We start from the raw sequence: 12,192 nt of genomic DNA, 5'->3' as shown, positions 1-12,192 counted from the left end.
CGAATATGATTTACAAGAAATTCGACTCTACACCGATTCCAAGACTGCCTTGGATTGGATCAACACACCCACATACAAATTGCAGATTTTTGTTGCCAACAGAGTACAGCAAATTACTCAGTTAACAAAACTTGAGTCATGGCATCACGTTACTTCTGCTAACAACTGTGCAGATATTGCTTCGAGAGGCTTGACTCCCGCTGAAATCGTCTCCTGCCATGATTGGTGGCACACTACCAATGCGTTTCGTTGTCTCGCCACTGACTTTCCCGTGTCCAATCATCTTGTTTCCAACATTGTACCTGAGATGAAAACTAACCCGCTGTACATTCTCGCTACTGTTGAAGAACCAATTGAGAATCGTTTGTATACCGCTATAGAACGTGTATCCAAATTTGGAAAGCTATGTCGTATTTTTGTCTACATACTAAGATTTGTCAACCGCATCAAACCAGCCCGTTATGAATATCGCTGCAAAATAGTCAAACAGATTGAAACCTGTGAAACGCCTGCCTCAATTGACACCACCGCCTGTGAAGCTGAAATAGCTAGAAAACTCATTGTTCATGTTGTGCAACGGGATAAATTTCAGAAGGAAATAACAGAGTTGAAAGCTGGAAAATGTCCTAAGCATCTACTAACGTTGCAACCGTACATTGATGATTACGATTTGATACGCTTATCTGGTCGTCTTGAGCACGCTCCGATTTCTAGTGAAGCTAGAAATCCATTATTGCTGCCGAAAAATGAGCATGTATCCTCACTCATCATTCGACACATACATCTTCAAAATTGTCATGCCGGTCCCCGCACCACACAAGCAGCTGTTTGCCAACAGTATTGGATAATCTCTGCCCGCAATCAAGTTCGCCGCATAATACATCAATGTGTCATTTGTAACCGCTTTTGCCGCACCAACCTACAGCAACGTATGGCCCCGCTACCTGCTGAACGAGTCACCGCCAATAGACCATTCAATTTAACTGGCTTGGACTTTGCTGGTCCTTTCTCATGCAAAACATCTTTATTGAAACGCACACAAACAACAAAAGGTTATCTGTGCATATTTGTATGTTTGACCACCAAAGCTACTCATCTAGAGTTCCTGTCCTCGATGTCTGTCAACAACTTCATCGCCGCTCTACACCGATTTATTGCCCGCAGAGGTGCGCCGCACACTCTGTTTTCAGACAACGCTAAGACTTTCACATCCGCCGCAAGAAAAATGTATGAGTTAGAAAAACTCTTGAAGACGATGCCCTCTGAAGTGAAGTGCTTTCTGTCTAACTACGGCATAAACTGGAAGTTCATTCCCCCTTATGCTCCGCATCAAGGAGGCATATGGGAAGCCGCCGTCAAATCCGCCAAAACACTGCTACACCGCTGTATTGGGGACACAGCTCTTACATACGAAGAGTATGACACCATTTTCGTTAGAATTGAAAGTATTCTAAATAGTCGACCGCTTACAGAATTGTCCTCTGAACCTGCTGAAGCTGCCTCCGTGCTCACTCCCGGGCACTTCCTAATTGGTAGACCTCTTACCGCACCACCGCAACCCATAGAGACGAAGGAACTATTGGTCGCACGCCGCTGGAGACTTACAAACCAAATGACCCAATATTTCTGGAATCGCTGGTCCAAGGAGTACCTATGCACCTTGATCAATCGCACAAAATGGAAAACCGCTGAAAGAAACTTGCAACTTAACGATTTGGTCATAATCAAATCTGTCAACACCTCTCCTCTCAGCTGGCCGTTAGGCAGGATTATTGCGCTACACCCTGGTAAAGATGGACTAGTACGTGTAGTCACTATCAAATGCGCATCTGGGAACATTGTTCGAGACATACGCAAAGTTCACCGCATCATTTGAAACCTTCTACAAGTTACCGCACACACCGCATGAAGACCGCCTCGCTCACATCCGTGAGGATTGTTATTGTCTACACCGCTGCTACTGTCTACACCGCCGTTCCTGTCTACACTGCTGTTTCTGTCTACACCGCTGCTCCTAGCTACACCACTGTTCCTGTCTGCGCCACCTTTCTGGTCATTTGTGCAACGCTCTCACTGTGTATTGTCACCGACCCGCTGGAGATTGTTTCCACCGCTATGAAAAACTGTTCGTTTTTGAGGGGGGGGTATGTTACCGCCAATATAACTTCGGCAGTTTCCCTCTTATATCTGTCGGTAAGTTGGCTGTGTGTTTTGAATCAACCGCGCTCACCCATGGCCATCTAACATGCCACTGCCATCAGCCGCAATGATATCGCCAAGCCCATTGTAGATGGCACTGCTCTCTCTCTCGGCTTGTTCCACTCCCCACTACTACTTCGCCCGTTTCCGCTTTGTCAAGATGGCTTGTTCTAAAACGTGCACTAACGCTACCAATTTTTCCTCCCTTTGAAAGAAATAGAAAATATAGTAGAAAATGGCCTGTCAACTGATCCGAGCATGCCCAACATAGAAGTATCCCTAGAGAGCTTTCGTTATGATGCTCCAGCAAAAAGCTTCATAATGGGTGTTGTTGATCACCATGGATTTTACTCTTGCACCAAGTGTGAAATCAAAGGTGTAACTGTTGAAAAGACACGAGTATTTTTAGAACACAGCTGCAGTAAGAGCAGTCATGGCTGTCATGAAGAATTCAACATCCAATCTGATAAGAACTATCAGTGTGGAAATACTCCTCCATTCCACGAATCAAGTAATGAATCGTCTAGTTCTATTGAACTGTTCCAAAGTGATGATGATGCTACTGTAACTCAAAATTCAGATGGAGTTGTATTACCGGTTCATGGTAGGCCTATCAATACTAGCTCCCTGAACCGAATTGATGTTTCTGAGGCAACAGTAGCAATGACCAGTGGTGATAATGCAGATTTTCATTAATCAAGTAATGAATCGTCTAGTTCCACTGAACTGTTTCCAGCATTAAATTTCCAAATTTGGGGCTCATCAGATGATTTTACAGGCTCTGATGATTCTATTGGTGGTGAATCTGTGAATTTGAATTATTATGATGTACCTGTACCTGTACCTAACGTTTTGGAACATTCAACTTCTTCAGTTGAGATATCAACGTTTCTCCAAAAGTGGGCAGTTGAATGTACATCAATTGTAATGCAATGGCAAACTTTTACAGGGCCTTAAAAATCATGCTTGTTTTTCATCTCTTCCAAGTTGTGGTAGAACATTGCTTAAAACACCATCCCAGTTATTGAAAGTAGATGAAGAACCAGGAGAATACATTCATATTGGAGTTGAGAAACAACAATGTAAATTAATCTCTAATTTATCCAAACCTGCACTGATAACGTGTCTCAAAATCCTTGATAACATTGATGGACTTCCTCTCTTCAAGAGTAGTCCAGGAGACATATACCTAATTCTTCTGACTATTATTAATATCCCTGAACTGAAAGGGACAGTTGTTCCCATTGGACTTTACTATGGCAAAGAAAAACCATATGATGTAAATAAGTTTATAATGCCATTTTTAAAAGAAATAGAAAATATAGTAGAAAATGGCCTGTCAACTGATCCGAGCATGCCCAACATAGAAGTATCCCTAGAGAGCTTTCGTTATGATGCTCCAGCAAAAAGCTTCATAATGGGTGTTGTTGATCACCATGGATTTTACTCTTGCACCAAGTGTGAAATCAAAGGTGTAACTGTTGAAAAGACATGAGTATTTTTAGAACACAGCTGCAGTAAGAGCAGTCATGGCTGTCATGAAGAATTCAACCTCCAATCTGATAAGAACTATCAGTGTGGAAATACTCCTCCATTCCATGAATCAAGTAATGAATCGTCTAGTTCCTTTAGACTGTTCCAAAGTGATGATGATGCTACTGTAACACAAAATTCAGATGGAGTTGTATTACCGGTTCATGGTAGGCCTATCAATACTAGCTCCCTGAACCGAATTGATGTTTCTGGGGCAACAGTAGCAATGACCAGTGGTGATAAGGCAGATTTTCATGAATCAAGTAATGAATCGTCTAGTTCCACTGAACTGTTTCCAGCATTAAATTTCCAAATTTGGGGATCATCAGATGATTTTACAGGCTCTGATTATTCTATTGGTGGTGAATCTGTGAATTTGAATTATTATGATGTACCTGTACCTGTACCTAACGTTTTGGAACATTCAACTTCTTCAGTTGAGATATCAACGTTTCTCCAAAAGTGGGCAGTTGAATGTACGTCAATTTTAATGCAATGGCAAACTTTTACAGGGCCTTAAAAATCATGCTTGTTTTTCATCTCTTCCAAGTTGTGGTAGAACATTGCTTAAAACACCATCTCAGTTATTGAAAGTAGATGAAGAACCAGAAGAATACATTTATATTGGAGTTGAGAAACAACAATGTAAATTAATCTCTGATTTATCCAAACCTGCACTGATAACGTGTCTCAAAATCCTTGATAACATTGATGGACTTCCTCTCTTCAAGAGTAGTCCAGGAGACATATACCTAATTCTTCTGTTATTAATATCCCTGAACTGAAAGGGACAGTTGTTCCCATTGGACTTTACTATGGCAAAGAAAAACCATATGATGTAAATAAGTTTATAATGCCATTTTAAAAAGAAATAGAAAATATAGTAGAAAATGGCCTGTCAACTGATCCGAGCATGCCCAACATAGAAGTATCCCTAGAGAGCTTTCGTTATGATGCTCCAGCAAAAAGCTTCATAATGGGTGTTGTTGATCACCATGGATTTTACTCTTGCACCAAGTGTGAAATCAAAGGTGTAACTGTTGAAAAGACACGAGTATTTTTAGAACACAGCTGCAGTAAGAGCAGTCATGGCTGTCATGAAGAATTCAACATCCAATCTGATAAGAACTATCAGTGTGGAAATACTCCTCCATTCCACGAATCAAGTAATGAATCGTCTAGTTCCATTGAACTGTTCCAAAGTGATGATGATGCTACTGTAACTCAAAATTCAGATGGAGTTGTATTACCGGTTCATGGTAGGCCTATCAATACTAGCTCCCTGAACCGAATTGATGTTTCTGAGGCAACAGTAGCAATGACCAGTGGTGATAATGCAGATTTTCATTAATCAAGTAATGAATCGTCTAGTTCCACTGAACTGTTTCCAGCATTAAATTTCCAAATTTGGGGCTCATCAGATGATTTTACAGGCTCTGTGAATCGTCTAGTTCCATTGAACTGTTCCAAAGTGATGATGATGCTACTGTAACTCAAAATTCAGATGGAGTTGTATTACCGGTTCATGGTAGGCCTATCAATACTAGCTCCCTGAACCGAATTGATGTTTCTGAGGCAACAGTAGCAATGACCAGTGGTGATAATGCAGATTTTCATTAATCAAGTAATGAATCGTCTAGTTCCACTGAACTGTTTCCAGCATTAAATTTCCAAATTTGGGGCTCATCAGATGATTTTACAGGCTCTGATGATTCTATTGGTGGTGAATCTGTGAATTTGAATTATTATGATGTACCTGTACCTGTACCTAACGTTTTGGAACATTCAACTTCTTCAGTTGAGATATCAACGTTTCTCCAAAAGTGGGCAGTTGAATGTACGTCGATTTTAATGCAATGGCAAACTTTTACAGGGCCTTAAAAATCATGCTTGTTTTTCATCTCTTCCAAGTTGTGGTAGAACATTGCTTAAAACACCATCTCAGTTATTGAAAGTAGATGAAGAACCAGAAGAATACATTTATATTGGAGTTGAGAAACAACAATGTAAATTAATCTCTGATTTATCCAAACCTGCACTGATAACGTGTCTCAAAATCCTTGATAACATTGATGGACTTCCTCTCTTCAAGAGTAGTCCAGGAGACATATACCTAATTCTTCTGACTATTATTAATATCCCTGAACTGAAAGGGACAGTTGTTCCCATTGGACTTTACTATGGCAAAGAAAAACCATATGATGTAAATAAGTTTATAATGCCATTTTAAAAAGAAATAGAAAATATAGTAGAAAATGGCCTGTCAACTGATCCGAGCATGCCCAACATAGAAGTATCCCTAGAGAGCTTTCGTTATGATGCTCCAGCAAAAAGCTTCATAATGGGTGTTGTTGATCACCATGGATTTTACTCTTGCACCAAGTGTGAAATCAAAGGTGTAACTGTTGAAAAGACACGAGTATTTTTAGAACACAGCTGCAGTAAGAGCAGTCATGGCTGTCATGAAGAATTCAACCTCCAATCTGATAAGAACTATCAGTGTGGAAATACTCCTCCATTCCACGAATCAAGTAATGAATCATCTAGTTCCATTGAACTGTTCCAAAGTGATGATGATGCTACTGTAACTCAAAATTCAGATGGAGTTGTATTACCGGTTCATGGTAGGCCTATCAATACTAGCTCCCTGAACCGAATTGATGTTTCTGAGGCAACAGTAGCAATGACCAGTGGTGATAATGCAGATTTTCATTAATCAAGTAATGAATCGTCTAGTTCCACTGAACTGTTTCCAGCATTAAATTTCCAAATTTGGGGCTCATCAGATGATTTTACAGGCTCTGATGATTCTATTGGTGGTGAATCTGTGAATTTGAATTATTATGATGTACCTGTACCTGTACCTAACGTTTTGGAACATTCAACTTCTTCAGTTGAGATATCAACGTTTCTCCAAAAGTGGGCAGTTGAATGTACGTCAATTTTAATGCAATGGCAAACTTTTACAGGGCCTTAAAAATCATGCTTGTTTTTCATCTCTTCCAAGTTGTGGTAGAACATTGCTTAAAACACCATCCCAGTTATTGAAAGTAGATGAAGAACCAGGAGAATACATTCATATTGGAGTTGAGAAACAACTATGTAAATTAATCTCTAATTTATCCAAACCTGCACTGATAACGTGTCTCAAACTCCTTGCTAACATTGATGGACTTCCTCTCTTCAAGAGTAGTCCAGGAGACATTTACCTAATTCTTCTGACTATTATTAATATCCCTGAACTGAAAGGGACAGTTGTTCCCATTGGACTTTACTATGGCAAAGAAAAACCATATGATGTAAATAAGTTTATAATGCCATTTTAAAAAGAAATAGAAAATATAGTAGAAAATGGCCTGTCAACTGATCCGAGCATGCCCAACATAGAAGTATCCCTAGAGAGCTTTTGTTATGATGCTCCAGCAAAAAGCTTCATAATGGGTGTTGTTGATCACCATGGATTTTACTCTTGCACCAAGCGTGACATCAAAGGTGTAACTGTTAAAAAGACACGAGTATTTTTAGAACACAGCAGCAGTAAGAGCAGTCATGGCTGTCATGAAGAATTCAACATCCAATCTGATAAGAACTATCAGTGTGCAAATACTCCTCCATTCCATGTATCACATAATGAATCGTCTAGTTCCATTGAACTGTTCCAAAGTGATGATGATGCTACTGTAACTCAAAATTCAGATGGAGTTGTATTACCGGTTCATGGTAGGCCTATCAATACTAGCTCCCTGAACCGAATTGATTTTTCTGAGGCAACAGTAGCAATGACCAGTGGTGATAAGGCAGATTTTCATGAATCAAGTAATGAATCTTCTAGTTCCACTGAACTGTTTCCAGCATTAAATTTCCAAATTTGGGGATCATCAGATGATTTTACAGGCTCTGATTATTCTATTGGTGGTGAATCTGTGAATTTGAATTATTATGATGTACCTGTACCTGTACCCAATGTTTTGGAACATTCAACTTCTTCAGTTGAGATATCAACGTTTCTCCAAAAGTGGGCAGTTGAATGTACATCAATTGTAATGCAATGGCAAACTTTTACAGGGCCTTAAAAATCATGCTTGTTTTTCATCTCTTCCAAGTTGTGGTAGAACATTGCTTAAAACACCATCCCAGTTATTGAAAGTAGTTGTAGAACCAGGAAAATACATTCATATTGGAGTTGAGAAACAACTATGTAAATTAATCTCTAATTTATCCAAACCTGCACTGATAACGTGTCTCAAACTCCTTGATAACATTGATGGACTTCCTCTCTTCAAGAGTAGTCCAGGAGACATTTACCTAATTCTTCTGACTGTTATTAATATCCCTGAACTGAAAGGGACAGTTGTTCCCATTGGACTTTACTATGGCAAAGAAAAACCATATGATGTAAATAAGTTTATAATGCCATTTTAAAAGAAATAGAAAATATAGTAGAAAATGGCCTGTCAACTGATCCGAGCATGCCCAACATAGAAGTATCCCTAGAGAGCTTTCGTTATGATGCTCCAGCAAAAAGCTTCATAATGGGTGTTGTTGATCACCATGGATTTTACTCTTGCACCAAGTGTGAAATCAAAGGTGTAACTGTTGAAAAGACACGAGTATTTTTAGAACACAGCTGCAGTAAGAGCAGTCATGGCTGTCATGAAGAATTCAACATCCAATCTGATAAGAACTATCAGTGTGGAAATACTCCTCCATTCCACGAATCAAGTAATGAATCGTCTAGTTCCATTGAAAAAAGAAGAAAAAGTTCAGTTTTTGCTATTGACAATGATAAATAACCAAATTTCAGTTCTAGTGGCCCGAACAACAGTATTTTCTGTTTTGTATCATTCTAATCGGTTCATATGATACACTGCAGATTATGGACAATGAATATAATCACTTCTGTATCACAAGATTTGATACTAAACTTTCAAACTCAAATACCTTACGATAAGGAGAGGTACAAAATTTTTCTTGGTGGTACAAAATGGTACAAAATTAGTACTTTATTTTGGTATAGTTCTCATCAATTATGGAGAAAGTCGGGGTACAGCCCCTAATTTTCAATCGCTTGTACCCCAATATGGGAAGGGGTACAACATTTTATTTTGGTGGTATAAAATGGTACAAAATTCAGAGATTAAGATGGTGTGTTTTTTCGATTTTCATCAAGTTGGGGTACAGGTTTATGCTCCCCCCCCCCAGACTCATAATCGTTAATAATGGAGAATAGGAGAAGGTGGAAGAATTTTTTTTGGTGGTACAAAATTGGTACTTCATTTTGGTATAGCTTTCATCGATTTTGGAGAAAGTCGGGATACAGCCCCCCAATTTTCAATCACTTGTATCCCAATATAGGGAGGAGTGCAGGGGTACAACATTTTATTTTGGTGGTATAAAATGGTACAAAATTCAGAGATTAAGATGGTGTGTTTTTTCGATTTTCATCAAGTTGGGGTACAGGTTTATGCTCCCCCCCCCCGGACTCATAATCGTTAATACTGGAGAATAGGAGAAGGTGGAAGAAATTTTTTTGGTGGTACAAAATTGGTACTTTATTTTGGTATAGTTTTCATCGATTTTGGAGAAAGTCGGGATACAGCCTCCCAATTTTCAATCACTTGTATCCCAATATAGGGAGGAGTGCAGAGTTTTATTTTGGTAGTACAAAATTGAGAGATTAAGATGGTTTAGTTTTTTTTTTTTGATTATCATCAAGTCGAGGTATGGATTCATGCTCCCCCCCCCCCCGACTTATAATCGTTAATACTGGAGAATGGGAGGGGGTACAAAAATGTTCTTGAAGTACAAAATTATTACTTCATTTTGGTATAGTTTTCATTGATTTTGGAGAGAGTTGCAGTACACCCCCCTAATTTCCAATTGCTCATACCCCAATATATGGGGGGTACAAAATATCATTTTGATGATACAAAATAGTAAAAAATTCAGAGATTGAGATGGTATAGTTTGTTTTCGATTTTCATTATGTTGGGGGGGTGGGGGGGAAAGCATAAACTTGTACCCTGACTTATAATTGTAAATACTGAAGAACAGGAAGGGGTGAAGGGGTACAACATTTTTTTTGGTGGTACAAAATTATGGCAGTTTTTTTTTTTTTTTTGATTTGAGGAAGTCGGGGAACAGGTTTATGGAGGTTTTAAAACTCATCTAAAATAATCTTCAGCACTTTCTCAATTGTCTTTTCTAATTCTTATTTTTCTTTCTCATTTCTCTTCTTCCACATTTCTATAGTTATTATGATTACTAGAATATTATTGTAATCATTATATCATTATTATAACTGTTGTGATTGTTGTGATGATAATTATTATTATTCTCAATCCTTCTTTGTCTTCTTCTTCTTCTTCTTCTTCTCTCCTTGATTAATTCCATCACAATTTGATATTCAATCTCTTATTTTATAGTTTCAAAAGTTCTTCTCAATTGTGCACATTCATTCTTTCTCTTATCTTCTTCTCTATTATTATCATTTCCCCCCCAGTGATTTTTCAACAAGCTATGTTCAAATGTTTATTTGCTTTGTTACAGTAAATTACCTTTTCTCTTTATATCTGAGTACGTTCTGCTATTTCCATATTTGATATTTGATTCTTTCTCACACTAAATCATACTATTCCTATTTCATTACATAAAAATATTATTTATTATCAGTTGTATAATGTATCTTTTCTCATGTGATAACTTTCTTCAAAGATTTTTCGTTTGTCTGCTGGCTTTTTCTTTTTTTGCAGTTTTTACTGGATTCCATCTTGCTCTATCTCCACTCTTGTACTCAATCATCCACTACTGGATTCCTTCTAACTCTATCTCCACTTGGACTCCATATTCCATTTCTGGATTCCATCTCGCCCTATCTCCACTTGGACTCGATCTTCCACTACTGGATTCCATCTTGCTCTATCTCCACTACCTAGATCTGTTCTTCCACAATTTTCATCTTATTCACCATTCGGATTATCCACCACTGGAACTCCACAGATCACAACATCTACTTCTTGTTGTGTTTATAGTATGTTTGAATTTACTTCATACTTTGCCTGGAGGGGCGAACTAACGTTGGTGGGAGCTGACAAACCAGTTCAGCCAATTGGAACGGGAATATAACCGCGTGGTAGTCATGGCAAAAGGCATAGATGCCAGATTGTTTCACCCACATGCACAGTATCGCACACATATATTCTGAACCATAACTTCGCCAGAGAGGGTTGGTTCTGCAGCTTTTTGTCTTGTGTATGGTCAGTGTTCTGCTTATAATAATCACAATTATTAGATTTATAGAGTTGTGAGTGTGTCTTATGATTGTACAGTGTGTGTGTGTGTGTGTGTGTGTGTTTTTTTTCGAATATAAGTTAAAACTACAATTTTTAATGTGTACTTTTATTTTATTGTGTATTGAATATATTTACCCATGATGGAAAGTGAAGAAGCTAGGAGAAAGAGAGGTCACTCTAGTTTTCAGCCAGCAAAAATACCTCCTTATTCTAAAATTGGCCAGGGATCTGCTCTACGAAGTCAAACACGTGAACTTGTAGTAAAAGTAAGACTTTATGTTAATACCAGTTGAGAGAGTGTTAGACAGAGCTGTAGCTGCATTAGGCATGAGTAGAATTACTGTAATTTCTATTTGTGAGGGAAAGGAGAAGCAAATGAATGAGACTCCTAATACTGACACAACATTGCAAACACCAGGTAAAAAGAGAAGGGGCCGGAAACGTGTAACTGAAATTGATGGTTTTCAACAGGAAGCAATCCGATGTCACATGTATGATTATAGGCATAAGGAAGTTCATCCTACAATTAGCAAACTGTTAATTTCTCTGAAATACTCGAATACATTTAGAGGAAGCCGCTTTCCACTGAAAACAGTACTTCATGCATTGGGGTTTGAGTACAAACATTTAAATCGAAGAAAACTTTTACTATAGTGAGGTCCATGTTATAATGACAGTATTTGATCAACTTTGGTTTTGCTATCCTTGTCTATCATTCGACAAAGTCGGAAAGAAGGATTTCTTCCCAATTGTTGCTTATTGTTTTCTTTAAAAAAAAAAAAAACAACCAATCACCATGAAGGAATGAATCACAACACTTTTTCGAAATGGTTTAGTGAAGCACTTTTACCCAACCTTTCTATGCCTTCCACTATTATTATGGACAACGCCCCATATCATTCAAAGATATTGGATAAGGTTCCAACAATTTAACAAGAAATGTTTGCAAATAACAAACAAGAAATGAAGGTATGGCTTAGTGAGCATAGCATACAGTTTAAAGAATGCATGTCAGAAGCGGAGTTGTTGCAAATTTGTGAAATTCATAGAACGCCAGTCCCCAAATATTTCATAGATGAGATGACTAGGGTGAAAGGGCATAAAGTTGTTAGACCCCCACCCTACCATTGTCATTTCAATGCCATAGAAATGGTTCGGGCTCAAGTGA

The 12,192-nt window shown here is 38.3% G+C and overlaps 1 protein-coding gene across 1 annotated transcript in view; it reads left to right on the top strand.

The window, feature by feature from the left end:
- The window catches only part of LOC111047271 (cytochrome P450 4C1-like), a 437,563-nt gene that overhangs the window by 152,272 nt on the left and 273,099 nt on the right, over nucleotides 1-12,192 (top strand). The gene's annotated exons all lie outside the window — the stretch shown is intronic.

Source organism: Nilaparvata lugens, chromosome 7 (genome assembly GCF_014356525.2).
Source record: "Nilaparvata lugens isolate BPH chromosome 7, ASM1435652v1, whole genome shotgun sequence".
NCBI classification, from domain to species: domain Eukaryota; kingdom Metazoa; phylum Arthropoda; class Insecta; order Hemiptera; family Delphacidae; genus Nilaparvata; species Nilaparvata lugens.
This window is presented reverse-complemented; position numbering and strand designations above follow the sequence as displayed.